General features: G+C 42.2%; 1 protein-coding gene across 25 annotated transcripts in view; it reads left to right on the top strand.

The window, feature by feature from the left end:
* Positions 1-17,577, top strand: part of DMD (dystrophin) — a 2,035,724-nt gene that overhangs the window by 1,503,354 nt on the left and 514,793 nt on the right. The gene's annotated exons all lie outside the window — the stretch shown is intronic.

Below are 17,577 nucleotides of genomic sequence, written 5' to 3'. Positions count from 1 at the left end.
TAACAGTGCTCAATATAAAAGATTCAGCTTGCCTGTGCAAAACTTTAAGTGCTAAACTTCCATTCATTTGAGCTCTTCTAAACTGAATTTATGGCTTTGTATTATAAAATATTCCTCTGCTTCATCCTCCAGAAATGAAGCCTGATTATCGCAGAGGAGAGAAGTTAATTTTTTTTTATTTAAAGAAAAAAAGAAAATAGAAAGAATGGAGAAATTTTGTATGATCTTTCTCGTAAACAATTTGACAGGAGAAGGATTTATTCAAATACATAAGCAGCTAGGTCCTTTTCTGTTTCTTTTTCGTGTGTTTCACTTTGTGTGTTTTCACAACTTGTGATTATTTGACATAGGTTGTTTCCCTTCTTTCCCTCCCCCCCCCCCCGATACTTTTATTTTGTATTACCTTCCTGAGGTAGCAAAAGGTTTTGGTATTCATCTTCACCAGTGATTATAGGGCCAGTCAATATTTTCAGAGTAAATCTGTACCATCTCTTAAGAATGTCATAATTGTATTGGGTTCAACGGACACTAGATAAATATACTGCAGCACTAGATAAATATAATTGTTAACAGTTTCAAAACATATTATTTTGGGCATTTCTAAGTGACATGAAGCCCAAACAACAGACATGTTAGATGATTTTTGTACTTTTTATAAAGCCTTAGATTGAAACATTGTCAAATACTTCATTTTAAATGATCTGATCATTTTGATATTTAAATAGTAATAGCCAAGATAATAAATCCTTACATTTACATGCCTCTAATTTGAGAGGAAAAACACAACTAAATAAGCATATTGTGCCTATATACTGTTATCAGATTGGTATAATAATCTAAAATAGATCCTAAGGAGCTGTTATAATCTGCCAAGTTAATAATAGTCTACAAATAAAGTAGAATTTTTGCAATACAGTCTATAATTTATCAGGTCAAATATATACCTTTTACAACAATGATCTGTTGTGAAACCTTCAAAATTTATTGAGTTTCATAAATCACATTTTCAGAATTAGTCTGCTATCAAAATACTTACCTTATTAAGAGCTATTATCCCATAAAAATAAAAGTTGCTACTTTTTTCTATGTACACTAAAATATAGATCAGTATGTAACCCTTCTGCCCCTCTGAGTTGGCAGCAACAAGGGCCGGGTTCAGTATCCAGGGGTTCCGTTTCAATAACACAATGCAAAACCGGCTCGAGCCCCCACCCAGTGACCTGGGACAATTACATACCACCCCCCCAGGTGTCTCTAGGAGGCAATACTTCCCCACTCGATGTCAGGGTAGAGCTCATCCTGACTCTGCTTACATCCTCCCCCGAGCCGAGAATTTGTTGTCCCGACAAATCACATTCCCTACTATACCAATTCACTGGTCCCCTCCAAAGGGCCTCAGATAGCCCACTTTAGCTTCCACAAACCTGTGTGCTAAGTGTATTGGCTCCTCACTAGTCACCCTAGGTGCATCATAAGTTAACCGCTTCACTGGTCTTATTACCCTGTCTCGCCTATTGAGAATCTCTGTTGCTGTGGTAGGGGGGACATCCTCTTGAGTGACGGATGGAGAGGTTTCCTGTGAGGTCCCCTCGGATACTGGCATAGGCCCCTGCATTTCTAGTTCTAACAGTGGAGGGTCGAAGGTGCTCAGGACATCCTCCATCTGTATGTCGCCACTGTCCAATAACCTGTGTATGTCATCACACGGGGGGTCCCACCAGTGGCTCAGGAGTGTCAGGAATGGGCCTAAATACTTCTGCCATGGGGTTTAGGGTGGAAGAGGAGGTGCTCTCTTTTGATTCAGCTGATCGAGACTGAAATCTTGTCTTCATCCCAGGATACACCATGGTTGTGTCTTCCTCCTCAGACTTGCTCTCAGATATGCTGAGTAGGGGTAGGTTAGCTGCAGGGGGCCTGCTGTCCACGTTGGAAGGCGGCTTTGGTACAGCACCTTCATTCTGCCCAGTTGCCCTGTTGTGGTCCATCTCATAAGGGGCGCCTACCAATTCCCCCACAGGGAGCAAAAGGTTTCTATGCATGGTCTTTGCCTGCCCTGGACCCTCTTCAGGTTTGATCTTGTAGCCGGAAGGTCTCCTAGCTTTTCCATCACCAAGTAGGGTATTGCCTTCCATCTGTCAGCTATCTTGTGTTTGCCAGCAATACCCTAATTTCGCAGCAGGACTCTGTCCCCTGGCTGGAGCTCTTGCAGACGTACCCTAGCATGAAATCAATGTTTGTTGTGGTCTAGGTAATAATTGGAGATATACCAATCTCCTAGAATTGGAAGGGACCTCGAAAGGTCATCGAGTCCAGCCCCCTGCCTTCACTAGCAGGACCAATTTTTTTCCCCAGATCCCTAAGTGGCCTCCTCAAGGATTGAACTCACAACCCTGGGTTTAGCAGGCCAATGCTCAAACCACTGAGCTATCCCTCCCCCCTCTTCCGAGCTGCAGATGTAGCTAAGTGATAAGCATCCCGCAGCTTTTCTCGTAGTCGGGATACATATTGCTGATGAGTTTCATAGCTATTGCCATCCTCTGATACACCAAAGCACAGGTCTATGGGTAATCTTGGTTCTTGCCCAAACATCAAGAGATATGGGGTGACTCCCGTAGCATCGTTCTTGGTGGCGTTGTAGGCGTGCACCAGAAATGCAACATGTTGGCTCCAGGTTGCCTTCTGCTCTGGTCGCAAAGTCCCTAACATATTTAATAGGGTTCAGTTGAACCTCTCTGGCTGAGGATCACCTTGCGGGTGATAAGGCGTTGTCCTCGACTTTTTAATTCCTGCTATCCTCAGCACCTCCTTCGGAAGGTGACTCTCAAAGTCTCGTCCCTGATCTGAGTGTATCCGGGCTGGGAATCAATAAACTGAGAAATATTTTTCCCACACTATTCGAGCGACAGTGGTGGCCCTCTGATCACGTGTGGGATATGCCTGCACGTATCGTGTATAATGGTCGGTCACTACTAGAATGTTCCCAATATTCCTCTTGTCTACTTCTAAAGACAAGAAATCAATGCAAACCAGCTTCAGAGGTTTGTTGCTGGTGATGTTCTTCAGATATGCAGCCCTCGTGGGCAGAGTTTTCCTTTGAACACATCAAGCGCAGGTCTCACATTTCCTGCGAACATCTTCAGCCATCCGGGGCCAACAGAACCTACTGCGAATAAGTTCCTGGGTCCTCTCCATCCCTAAATGTCCAAAGTCATCATGCAGGGCCCTCATGGCCAGGGCTCTGTACTCTTTCGGCAGCATTAGTTGATTCCGTTGTTTTTGTAGAGGGTCTGTGGTCACGCGGTGTAGCACTCCCTGAATCAGTTTTAGTTTGGTCCATTCTCTCAATAGTAGTTTACCCTCCGGGTTAGGTGGAACAACCGCAGCTGGGCCACACCCCTCCCTTTTGGCAAGTAGTGTATCACGAATGTCAATATCTTGCAGTTGGGCTTCCTGCCAGTCAGCCGCATTGAGCATGAGCAAGGGAGATTGGTCCAAAGTGATATAGTTCACTGAAGCAGAAGGCACGCATTCAGGGGGCAGGCCTAAAGCTTCAGCAACACATCCATGAAGGCTCTCATGGGCCTCCGGCTCTCGGCGACTCACAGTGCAAATAGCTCTCACTCCATCCGTGGGTAACACAGCAACTCCTGGTCCCTGTGGACGCCTGGACAATGCATCTGCATCTACATTGCTTCTCCCTGATCGGTATTAAATGCTGAAGTCATAACTAGCCAAAGCGGCCACCCATCTTTGCCCTGTAGCATCCAGTTTAGCACTTGTTAACACATAGGTCAGTGTGGTGTTGTCTGTCCACACCTGGAACTGAGCCATACAAGTAGTCTCTAAATTTCTCAGTGATGGCCCATTTCAAGGCCAAGAACTCCAGCTTGTGGGTGGGATAGTGGGTTTCACTATCAGACAGTCCTCGGCTGGCAAAAGCCACAGGTTTACGCTTGCCTTCCACCTCCTGGTACAGTACTGCTCCCAGGCCCTCCAAACTGGCATCAGTATGCAGGATAAATGGCTTGTTTGGGTCAGCAAAGACTAGGACTGGGGCATGAGTTAGGCAAGTAATGATTTCTCGAAAAGCCCTCTCACATCTCTCATCCCACCATGGCCCAAATGGTTCGAAGGGGCCATAGTGTCTCTGCACGGAAGACCCCTTATTCTTGGTCTTAGATTTGTTCTTGCTGGACTGATATCCCCTGGTAAGATCATTGAGAGGTTTTACAATCGTAGCATAGTTTTTCACAAATCTGCGGTAGTAGCCACTAAACCCAAGGAAAGTCTTGAGTTCTCTGTAGTTGCTTGGACGTGGCCATGTAGTGAGTGCTTCTATTTTATCGGGATCAGTACTCACACCTTCTTGGGACACGATGTGACCCACATACTTCACCAAGGTCCTGCAGAACTGGCATTTGTCAATTGAAAGCTTCAAACCATAATCCTCCAACCTATCAAGCACTTTAAGAAGTCTTTCTTAATGCTCCTCCAAAGTTCTTCCAAACACAATCAGGTCATCCAAATAAACTAACACTTGCAGTAAATTCATGTCTCCCACAACTTTCTCCATAAGACATTGAAATGTGGCAGGTGCTCCAGAAATCCCTTGGGGCATGCGTTCGAACTGATAAAACGCCAATGGGCAGATGAAGGCTGTCTTCTCCTTATCTTCTTCACCCAGAGGGATCTGGTAGTATCAACTCCGAAGATCCAACACAGAACTACTGGCTTCCCAGCATCTACAGGCATCTTGGACTCAAGGCATTGTGTACTGGTCAACCACAGTACGGCGGTTTAGGGTGCGGTAGTCAATACACATCCGGATTTTCCCATTCTTTTTACGGACCACCACAATGGGTGAGGCATATGAGCTGCAGGACTCTGTAATGATGCCATTTGCAGCCAGCTCTTGAAGATGATGTCACACATCTTCCATCTCGGAGAGAGCAAGCCTCCTAGATCTCTCTCGGAAAGGTCAAGAGTCGTGTAGTCTTATGTTGTGCTCTACTCCTTTTGCACATCCCATATATGCAATGAGAACACCTTGGATCTTTCACAAAGTTTCCTCCTCGGATCTTTCCATTCCTCGGACAATGGTGAATCTCCAAAGTCAAACTTTGCTGGGTCTATTGTCGGAACTTGAGTCTCGCACTGGGGTTTTACAATTGATTCAGGCTCGAAGAGGTCTGCTATCTTTTGTCCTTGCTTTACAACAACATCTCGACTTGTTTCATTAGCAATCAGTATAGTCACCTTTTCCTGGGCTTCAGCAGGTAGGGTTATGACTCCACTGGGGACCAGCACTCCTTCCGGGAGCTCTCCTTCAACCGGCTGCTCTACCATTGCTAATGCCCCTTTACTGCCTTTCAGCCTGGTACTCATGACAAGCACTTCTTGCTCCGTCCTTGTGGGCACTACTAAGGGGGTTGTGCCCATGTACTTCAGTGCCCCAATTGGTAGCTCAGATGTCTCTTTTTTAGAGCTCTCAATCTTCCTATAGGCTTCAGCACAGCGTATGGATCATCAGGGTACTCAGGTACTGGTCCCCAGCCCGTCGTCTGCAGTAACCCGCGAGCACCTTGAAGAGACTAGAGTTGGTCCCTATCAGCACAGACACATCAGAGGTCCCTTTAGGGTCAGGGCATATTAAGGCAGCTGTGTCTACCTCTTCCCTTACCCCAGCAACCTCCTCTGGGAATTCCAGGTGCACTATGACATACCCTTGGTAGGGGTATTCATCCATGCTGAGGCCACACAGACCAATGCCAGTCAGTGGCTGTATAGGCAGGTGCCTAAGCATCTGTTGGTAGAATGACTGAAATATAATAGTCACTTGAGATCCAGTGTCAAGCACAGCTTTACACTCCGCCTCTTCAATCCTCACCATGACCTCTGCTCGAGGCCCTATCAGTCCTGCAGGGATCCCAGCTGGACGGTCTTTTCTGAGGGAATCTTCAAATCCTGGAGGCCTAGGCAGTCCCCATCCCCAGACCTTCTGGCAGCTACTGGATCTCTCCCAACTGATCCTCAGCTTTCCATACACTAAGGAGGGGTTCTCTCCCTTATGGCAATTAGCAACACTGTGCGCATCCCGACCACACCGGTAGCAAAATAATTGGCCTTTCCCCCTTTGCCGGGGTGGGACGGTGGCTCTAGATACTGACTTCTCCTTCGCCATAGTCTGAGGCTCCTTATTCCTGGAAATCTGAGCTCGGTCAATGGTGCTTTGCAGCTCAGCTATCCGTTCTGTCAGGACCTGCATTTGTTGGGCAAGTTCCTCTGTGGTGCTCACCATCAGTACACTGGCCATTTGCAGTGGCATTGTGCTGGCTGGTTCCAATGTTTGGGCTTCCCCGACACTCGCTGGCAGCCTGCCTTTCTTCCTCTTCGCTGACCTCCTTTATCAGCTGGGAGTAACTTGGGGATGTTCCTGCCATTCTCTTAGTCAGAGATGAAGTAGAATCGGGTTCTGATACTGAGTCCCTCTTACACCTTAAGCCAGTCTGGTCTGATCCATCCGCTCAGCAGTCACTGCTCCCCTCATAACAGCTCTCTGAAGCAGTCTCTCCAGCCTCTGTATGTAGGCTGAAATTTTCTCACCCCTTTGCTCTCGGGAATTAAGGAATTTACAGTAACTGTCTTCAGGGCTCTCTATGCTCCTAAAGGTATTATCAAGGGCCTCTAGGCAGTCCTTTACACTGACCCCAGGGTCAATGAGCTTCAGGGTGCGAATTACATCTAATGCTGGGCCACTAAGGCTCTCTATTAGACATCTTCGCTTTTCTACATCGGGTACGGCCCACTCCCGCAGCATTTCAGTGGCATGCTCCAACCAGGGTTCAAACTCCTCTTCCCCAGCAAATAACCTTAACTTACGACAAGAGTTTGATTTAGCATAGGCCAACACAATCTTTTCCAATATATGCCCCAGTGCTTTTGCCCAATCATTGGCTGAGGCTGCCGCCCCTGAGCCATTATACAAACAGTAATTTCCTCAAAATATAACACAATTGTTTCCCAATACAGTGGAACACTCAACAGGTTCTTGCGAGGGGTACTGACCCACGGATCCCGGACAAGCCCCCAAAAATGTAACCCTTCTGCCCCTCTGAGTTGGCAGCAACAAGGGCCGGGTTCAGTATCCAGGGGTTCCGTTTCAATAACACAATGCAAAACCGGCTCGAGCCCCCCACCCAGTGACCTGGGACAATTACATACCACCCCCCTGGGCGCCTCTACTAGGCAATACTTCCCCACGCAATGTCAGGGTAGAGCTCATCCTGACTCTGCTTACAAGTAGATGAAAATATCAAAAATACATCCTGGTATTACGTTATATTGGGGAGTCTAAGGCTTCCAGCAAACATTGCCTATTTCTTTCATTTTAGCTCCATTATTCTTTTTGATCTGCACCGTACTACACTTCTGTTTCCCTTTTATTGAAAAATTTACAGGGCAGGACTATTTTGGTTAGCAGTTGAGATTCTTCCTATTCTTTTTAGCCAGCATAAACTGTCTGGGTTCTAATTTCATTGATATATAATTATTATTTCTCCAGCTAAACTCCAGAAGAATTTTGAAGCATAAATGATGAAGAACCATAATACTTTTCCTTGCTCTGTGTTAATTTACCAGATTTTAGCATTGTAAAGCGTAGTTAAACAATAGCTTTTCACTGCTTCAGCTTATTTCTTAGAGAGTATCTTCATGTGAACTTAAGTCTTCCTTAGGCACATTGTGATCTGTGCACATGGATTGTTGCACCAACACAAAGCCCATAAACCTAAAATCCAGGTCTGTGTGGGTGAACTGATTTATGGTGCTGCAATTTTGGGGGATCCAACCCAAGATGTCTTAAATGCAGAGTATCACCCTGTAAAAATTGTGTCTCATAAAGGTGTCTCAAATTAGGCAACCAAAAATAAACACACACAAAACTTTTGAAAATGTTGGCCTTTTTTATACCTTGCTCTAGAAAGATGAAACAAGTCTTTGTTTTATTTCTGCATCTTTCCTTTTAAAAGAAAGAAGAAATTGTCTTTAGTAAATATAAAAGTTAAATAATATTTTAAAGCACCAAAAAGAAAACCCTCCATAAACCTGGCAATACATGTAATAGGGTATTTTCCAAATTGTCCAAGTAAAAACAAGTGACCTTAAGCTGTCCTTTCCTCCACAACAGCACATAATGTTATTGAGACTAAATCTCTAAGGGCATTTTGCTCAGGTTCATTTCACTCTCATTGTGTCACAAGATCATAGACACGAACCCTGCCACATTTATGAAGGAAAAACATTTAAGACATCATTAGCCCTCAAGTGAACTTTGCTTGAAAGTGGTCCCAATGAATTGGAACTGTGAATGGTTACAGTAATAAAGTATCAAGTAGAGAGTGAGTGAGTGTGAGTGTGTGTGTGTGTGTGTGTAAGTAACAACAAAAATGTGATCTGGCATTAGTGTTACAGGAAGCAGTATGACTTTCAAATATAGTAAGCAATGCATACATAGTGTAGAGAAAGCAATTTTGCAGAATACAAAAAAGTATTATAATGTCTAATAATTTTATCCTATCTCCCAGATTTATTTAAAAACTATGAGTGGGACCAGATTTTTTTCTGTAATAATATATCTTTCTTGAATGCAAGTGTACTAAAGTGTTTTTAGAAGTACATAAATACGTAGTTCTCTTCAGTATAGTTTAAGAAACAGACATTTTAAAACCCACCGAAAATAATTAATATTGGTATAATAGTTTTAATTACTTTGCCATGTATTCATAAAGGGAAAAATACTGTACTGTATGCTTTGACACAAAGGATTGATCTTTTGCAACAGTTGGGAGTTCAAAGCTGTGATATGAGCAGCATGTTGTCTGAAAACTGACTGACAAAACAGAAATATATGGAATTTGTCTTTCATAACCTGGTTCTATGGCTAAAGTTGAGGAAAATGATGAAAATAAATAACATACTAAGATGTAGACTGCTGAGAGAATCAACATAATAAAGTTCAATTCAATTGGTTTCAAATGGTGCTTCATTTTATTCTCATTACTTCAGAGCAGTCAGAAAGATCTGGACTCAAGGTACAGTTTATTTTCTTTGTGAAAGAGGAATGAGTGAACACAGACATACACTTTTTTTTCCTCTGCTTTATTATGCAAAGGTGGTAACTTCTCCAGAGTTAAGGTGTCAACAAGCTTTCTTATAAAGGCCTCTTTGGCATCATTATAAATATAACTTGGAAAATGTTTGTCTTATAATTTGTCATATTTCCCCTGAAAGCAGAGGTGATCATGCAAAGTTTGAAGATAATTAATCACACTGCTTTTGAGTTATAGGTAATTAAAATGTAAGGCTCACTTGAGATTTTGACTTTTGTCTAATGTTTCTTTGTCTTCCTCTAGTTCCAAAACAACTTTAGACTTTTCACACAGTTAAATCTCATTGAAAACACGTGCCAGCTGCATTTGAAGAAAAGAGCTTTTAATTTAGCAAAGTTATTAGTGAGTTACATTGTGGGTTGTTTTGGGTCTAATCCTGCACCAGGTAGACTTTTGCTATCAACTTGTGAGGCAGCAGGATCGATCAGGCACAATATGGGTGTGAACATGCTGCCTTCTATTTAGCAGCTGCAGCTTTGAAACAAAGTCAAGGCCCTTCTATAGCTAATAGAAGTACTCCGTTAGCCTGTATACTTTGGACTGCAGGGCCAACGTTATTATGGAGAGCTGCTGGTATTTCCATAAGTAAAGTTGCAACCACAGTGCCATTGTATGACTAATTTTGGTCCCATTAAATAGCTAATTTTGCTCCCCCTTTTAACTTGTGGGGAAAAAAACAGAGAGAAAACAAAGCAAAAGCCTCATGTTTTCAGATGTTTAGCGTTAAGTATTATTGACAACTAGAAAGTATCTGAAATCTTTAATTAAACTGTGTGTACTTTCTGAAATTGAAAAAAAATTCAAAAAGGAGACACTTCAAGCCTTTTTAATAGTCTGATGTTTCTTCTTTCTACCCAATGAAATTACATCACAAAATTGGAAATACGGGTAGATTTGATATTGTCTTATAAAAGAGGCAGTTTTCAAGGGCAAGAATAGTAAAATATTTAAGAATTTGAATATTTTTCAGTCAGTGAAGGGGATGGAGAAAAAACAAAAACAACAATAATTCAGGGCTAAAATGATTGTTTTCACCACTGACCCTTGATCTGACCAGCCTAGTTTTCAGAAAGTGGGGGGTGACGGGGGAGGGAAGAAAAAATCCAGGATCTGATCAAATTATTCATGTATTCTACAACAAATAACCACTTGATTTAAGGGGAATGTGTGCCAAACTCTTTTCAAGAGGTGCTAAATGAGGATCACAGAGTTTAAGAGCCCTAGATTAGGTAAGAAGTTTATGGACGCAGTATCCTGGTCTTTGAGGTAGGAGAGCCATGGTTTCATTGCTGGACTACAGTGCTCCTCAGATTGTTTGAAACCTCTGTACTTAGACAATGGAAAAATTAGGGTTAAGAATGCCCATCCTTTTCTGTTGATTGGTTTGAATTTACAGATGAAGGAAGCACCATGATCTGTGAAAAAGTCGGATGTATTTGAGAAAAATAGAGAGGAGTGTAGCACCTAGTTTCTGATTAAGAGAGATGGGGAGGAAAGTGGTGTTGAGAGTGGTAATTAAAAAAGTAGGGAAAGTTAATGGTTTATTATGTACCTTGTTTACAGACATTACCTAAAAAAGAGACAAAATTAGCATTTCAGTAGTACTTCCCCCTTTCCCCCCGGCTTTGGGCATAGTTCTGTGATATGTATTTTATTACTAGTACTGCTTACTAAGTACTGTGCATACACCTGAACAAATGGCATCATCACAGTTCTGCGGAATACATTGTTACCTTTGCTCAAAAGTTTTCTATCTAAACTGTTTTGAACTGAATTTTTTTAACAAAACAAAATATCATGAAAAGTATCTGCTTTTGTCAGAAAACTTAATTTTGTTTTTATTGAAAAAAACCCAATATATATATATTGTTTTGGGTTTTTTTTCAATATATATATAAATGCTGACCTGATGCCTCATGAGAGTTTGGTAGCCTCATGTCCCCATCTTCTGTATAAGCCAGGCTCCATGGCTGGAATACATTTCCCATGATGCACCATAGCCAGGGACTGCTATGATGCACTGATTCTCCTCTCTGAGAGAAGAGACCTTATTGCATTATCAGACATACAGGCTGACCAGGCAGCCCAAACTATAGAGGAAAATGGGAGCTTGAGGCAATGGAACTACTATACCCATGCCATGAGCTATGAAATGTTCATGTTTTGTCTGATTTTTTTTTTTTTTGTTCTAAAAAACTGAAATGTTCTGTGGAAAATTTAGACTAAAATGAAATATTTTTCATTTTCTTAAAAAAATTGAGCAAAAAACTCCCACTCTTTTCAGTCAGCTCTGTATAATGTGTATTTGTAAGGTACGTTAATGACCGAATTTTCAAAATCATGATCACTTTTTGCAGGAGCCAGTTGCACTTCCTAAATTTAAACTCAGTTTTGTATCTAGAGCTGATCTGCAGGGTACGAATCTAAGTACTTGCACACACTTAATTATATAATTTTGGGTCAAATCATGTAGTTAGAGGCAGAGGCATAGACACTCAACTTTGCCCCTGTCAAGTACCAGAGGGGTAGCCGTGTTAGTCTGAATCTGTAAAAGCAGCAAGGAGTTCTGTGGCACCTTATAGACTAACAGACGTATTGGAGCATGAGCTTTCGTGGGTGAATACCCACTTTGTCTTGCATCCGACGAAGTGGGTATGCACCCACGAAAGCTTATGCTCCAAAACATCTGTTAGTCTATAAGGTGCCACAGAACTCCTTGCAACCTTGCCCCTGCAATTCATATTGCATGTAATTTTATTAGTATAAATGCCACCTATAAAAAGGGAGGCAAGGCCTCAACCCTTTTGAAAATGCAGTACTTAGTTTCCTATAGATATATGTAGTACATTCAGAATGGTGACATATCTGTATGGCTCCCATGAACAGTAGAGCACCTCCTCACATGTTTTGCATAGTTCCAAAAGGCACAACAGAAAAAGGTGTGGCCTATGTGTACACATAGTATTAAATCGTCCATTAATATACACTAAGGGAAGATCTTCTCTGTCCCAGACTGAATTCAGGTGGAGTGCAGGCCACCTGGGAGTGAAAATTCACCCTTTCTAATCCCAGTTTAGGGAGAAAGGCTGTACCATAACTCCCTAAGTGATGATGCTCCAGTCTATGGGTCAGTGCAAATGTAAACAAACGGTCTAGTGGCCTACCAGTGCATTACCCTGATGGGACGCAGGTTGCCCACCACTGCTATAGGTTGTATTAGCAGTCTCAACCTGTGCTGGTTGCAGGGTGCACTGTGGCCTCTGGATCTGCATAAATGCAGAGCTGTAGACACCCTCTGGACCCATTGTTGGGACATGCTTATTCTGTCTCCAAAGTAGAGATGGAACTGAAATCAGTTCTGCAGCATGCAGTGAATGCATAGACATTTCTGTGCAGCTGCTCCACTAGCTGAACCTCACTGCAGTCCCTATGCAGAGTTTAAGGGGTGTGGAGAACCTTGAGCCAACCCTCTTCAGCAGGCACATTTCGCCTTTGGTTCTTTCACTTGCGGGACTAGAGCTATCATTTATGGTTAGTTCAAAGCATAACTGTTATTCTGTTTAGCATGAAATATCTAGCAGAATTATTTTTAGTCTATGTCATGCTGTTAGATTTCTTAAATTGAAAAAGTTATTCTAATTTATGATAAATACTGGAAGGCTGGTTTGTGTGTTTGAAGTGAATAATATACTAATAACCAAGTAGAGTTCTAAACACCCTTTAAAAAAGAGTTAGAATTACAAGATTTCTTTTTGAAAGATTTTAGCATTTTTATACAACACAGCAGAATGAAAGACTTTCTTCCAGCCCTTAAGCTTACTATTAAAGGTTAGAAAATGCAGCATGATGTGCTAGAGGGACTTGTATCCAAAAGAAAGCTGAGTCTTAAAAAGGAAAACTGCCATGAATTTGAAAATTGGACCTCTTGGGATACAGAATATATGCCAGAAGACTCCTTTTTATTATTCTATAGCCATAAAGAAATCCAATATTTTAAAATAGTTTGGCCATCTCATTATGACATGATAGAGAATAGATGTGGTTTTTGCAATAATAAAAAAGTCACTCAAACAAATTTCTCTGGAAAAGTGTTTAGCAGCCACTTCCTTATTTCTCTGAGGTGTTCAAACATTGGTACATGCAAAATCTTTTTATTTCTAAGGACCTGATCCAAAAGTCATTGAAGTGAATGGGAGACTTTCCACTGATTTCACTTGGTTTTGGATAAGGCCCTAAAGCATCAACTTGAAACAAAAATAAGTTAGTAATGGCTGAAGGTCACTTCCCTCAATTATTGTTTGTAGTCTAAGTGAATGTATGATCTTAGTCCATTTCCGATCACATATATTTCTGTTCAAAAGGAAGCCATCATGTTTGGCACAAATTGGCAATGCTGTTAGCTTCAGCAGAAAGGAAATTGAGAAGAATTTTTGCTGTTTTCTCCAAGTCAGCACTGAGGCACATTTGCATGTCAATGATTAGAAACTTCTACCACCATTGTCCATGCTGTATCTATTCTGTGGGTAATAGATTTTTTTTTTCTGTAGTTCCTCAGTGTGACCCATTACATGAGTATAAAAGCTTCAGTTCAGGACACCACTTCATTACGACTGCTCACTTTTCTAAAGTTGCTGTTGGCATTATTATTATTCATTTATGTATTTGTTACATTAGCGCCTAGAGGCTACAGGCCCACTGTGCTAGGCACTGTACAAATATATAACAAACAGCCCCTGATCTGAAGAGATTACAGTCTAAGTGTAAGACCACAGTGGCTAAAACAAACTGATGCGGTGAAGCACAATGAAACAATGAAACTATACTAGTCAGCACAAGAAACAGTGTTCACAGCAAACCAGCTGCCTTTCCATTGATCAGATTTTTTATAGGCATCCATCACAGCAGAGAAGAGAGTATATGAAGCAGGTCAGTGAAATGGTTTTGTGGATATTTAAGGGGAGCTCCTCCCATGCATAAAGGGAGCAAAGAGAGAATGTATAATGGTGCTTCTTGGAAAGTTTTAAAATGTGCCTGTCAAGACTGGCTACATTTGTGGGGAAAAAGGTGGGAGACAATGTCTTGATACTGTATAAGAGATGATTGATTGAGTGGGGAGTAGGCAACGAGGTGCCCTAAGAGTGCTCTAAGGGCTTGTTTACACTTTAAATTGCTAGAGCGGCACAGCTGCGCAATTATAGCATTTCAGTGTAGACAGTACCTGCACTGATGATGTTACCTGGGGCTCTTCCAACCCAAAGCTCTTGGTAACTTTACTCTGTGCAGGCTGGTGTCAGGAAATAAATCAATGGAGACACGGCCATCTGACCGATAGATGGCTGGCACAAACAGTACAATACAAGAGTGCTCTTACTTCGCCCTATACTTTATTTAGTCTCAAGCACTTACGTCCGCAACAGGTTAGTAAAACTTCTCCAACCCTCAGTAATTACCAACATTTGGTGTGGCCCTCGTGTGGTACAGTGGCAGCCATCCAATTAGCCCATCTTTCAGCTTCCATTGGGGGCCCTAAACTGAGTCCATGAACTTATCCCGAAAACTCCAAGCCTCTCCCCCGTTATTTACCCTTGTTAGTAGACAATGACATGTCAATTCAAAAAACTTTTTAGGCAAGCAGTTTCAAAAGCTAAGCAAGAGGTTTCCTCAGATTACTAATTAGCCAGATGTGTTCCTGCAGAGTCTGTACGCCTTGAAGCCCTGACAGACACACCCCAGAAGGCAAATATAGATAAGCTTTTTGCTTTCCTCCTTAAACACAGACCCCAGCACTTCCAACAGAGATTTCATCAGGGATAGGTACAGGATCAGGCAAAGGTTTAGTCCTTCTGACTTAGTCATCTATTGGGTTTCCGGGAAACGGGGCGGGCAAAGCCCGCCCCATGCTAACGGATCCCCCCCCAGCCTAAGGGGAGGTTCCACAGGGCCTCAGAAACCCACTAATTGCGGGGGACAACTAATAAAAGAACAGGGACAGGAGTGCGGTCAAAGGGTCATAAGAAGGGAGCCTGACGGGGACACCGAGCAGAGAACCCCGGACAGCGCCCACTGCTCCTCAAAGGCGTCAAGGGAGCCAGCGGACGCCGCCCAGAGGAACTCCGCCCGGAGACGTGAACGGACTAAGGATCGGAAACAAGCCCCACAGTCGCAGGAGTCTCCATTGGCCAACCGCCTCTCCCTGGTCACGTAGATGGCCATTTTAGTTGCTATGGCTGCAGAGGCTTGCAAAAGGCCCATTGGTTTTGGCTTACTGTTAGCAACAAGTATGAGTATCAAGATTATACTATCGGAAGTGGTCCCTGGACTTTTACTAGTTCATTAAAATCTCCTTGAGGGAGGGGTTGTCCTGTCAGCATAGTTAATCCACCTCCCCAAGAGGCTGTAGCTTGGTCAGCGGAAGAATTCTTCCATCAACCTACTGCTATCTACACAGGGATTTAAATCTGCTTAATAACTTCACTCAGGGCTGTAGTTTTTTCACACGCCCAACTGAAATAGTTAAACTGACCTAATTTTCATGAGTAGACCATGCTTAAGCGTTCATAATGTGCTTATGTGCTTTGCTGGACTGGGTCCAAAATTCATTATGGGGGAAGAGAACTTATCTGAATAGTCACTGTTAATAATTTTAATACTGCTGATATTTTGATAATATTGAATTACACTAACATGCATAATGGACGGTTGATATGTTATGTTATATACCAACAGTCAGTCAGCAAGAGCCAATTACCATTCTGTATACATAAGGTGAAATTCTATGCTGCATCTCTAAGAGGCACAGCATGGAACTCACAGCCCAAAAGGAGGGGGAGCACTAAAATGACTATAAGCCAACTTTGTGCTCTCCCAATTCTGATGTGCTGCAGAGGCCATAGAAGTCCCTGGTATAAAGACCTGCAGGCTGCTGTGCAACGCTGATCTGACCATATGTGTGTGTGTGTGTGTGTGTGTGTGTGTGTGTGTGTGTGTGAGAGAGAGAGAGAGAGAGAGAGAGAGAGAGAGAGTGCATGCACAAGAGACAGAGGGGTTCTCTTTTTATTCAGAAATTGTGAAAGGTATAACAATAGCTTCTTTTCCAAGTAATAATGCAATGTAGAAAACTCCAATGCATTTGTAATCATAGAATGCAAATCAAAACTACAGAGGCTGACTGATAAATATGCTGTTTTCATGGGAGGGGATGAACTGTTCTAAATATAAACATGGGGTGCCAGCAGAGCTTCCTAATGAAGCTGAGCTTGAAACATACAATTATTTTATGTGAGAGATGAAAATTATCCCCAAAGTATAAATTAAAATAGTCACTCTCTGTAAATCCACACTAGCAACCCCTTGAAGTGAATCCATCTGATACCTTATATAAACACAGTTCTGTAATAATAATAATAATATAGACACAGGGCATATGCCTGTGGAGTATAGCTCCTCTAGGATAAAACCAATCAGCAATACCATTGCCACCTTTCCTCAGGGGAGGGCTGCTTTAAAATCTGGCTTTCTGGACTGTGCCAAGTGGCCAGTTCCTAGCCTCCTGGCTGAGAGGGTTGAGATGGCTTCTACTGCCTAAACTCCAGGAGGACTTTTCTCTTTTGCCAATGGAGTGAACCAGGTCATAACTATAATGTTTTATGCTACTGTATTGTTTCACAAAAACAACAAGGAGTCTGGTGGCACTTTAAAGACTAACAGAGTTATTTGGGCATAAGCTTTCGTGGGTAAAAAACCCACTTTTTTTACCCACGAAAGCTTATGCCCAGATAAATCTGATAGTCTTTAAGGTGCCACCGGACTCCTCATTGTTTTTGTGGATACAGACTAACACAGCTACCCCTTTGATACTTTGTATTGTTTCACAGCACCCTTGTGATGTAAACAAGTATAACTTTACTTGGGATTTTCAGAAGAATCAAAGGGAGTTAGGTGCCCAGCCCCACTGAATGTTAGTAGGAGTTGGGCATCTAACTCCCTTAAGTTCTTTTGAAAATCCCATGTTTAATTATTACTTGTAGATAAACTGAGACTGAAAGTTAAGGGCAGAATTTACAAGAGCATATAGAGTAACTTAGGAGCACATGTACTATTGAAATTCAGTGATCTGAGTCCCCAGTGTCCTCACCTCTCTTCACATTCTCTCTTCAGTGTGGTCCAGCAGCTATCTTTAAGTTATCAACATATATAAGATTCAGAAATAAGAAAGAGAGAAAATACAGTACCTCTGAGTGATCTAAGTTAAGGGGAAAAGCTGGTATAGCAGGTCCTGAGCTTCTCTCCTAGCTATTTGATCAATAGAGATTTGCTTTTATGCAGATACATTTCACAAATATATTCATCCAGACATTAGTATATGCAGTGATGAGCTGCCAAAATCTTAACAACGGGTTCCCTATAAAAA

The sequence above is a fragment of the Mauremys reevesii genome, linkage group 1, assembly GCF_016161935.1.
Source record: "Mauremys reevesii isolate NIE-2019 linkage group 1, ASM1616193v1, whole genome shotgun sequence".
Taxonomy (NCBI): Eukaryota; Metazoa; Chordata; order Testudines; family Geoemydidae; genus Mauremys; species Mauremys reevesii.
The sequence above is the reverse complement of the archived record's forward strand: the minus strand, read 5'-3'. Positions and strand labels throughout refer to the sequence as shown.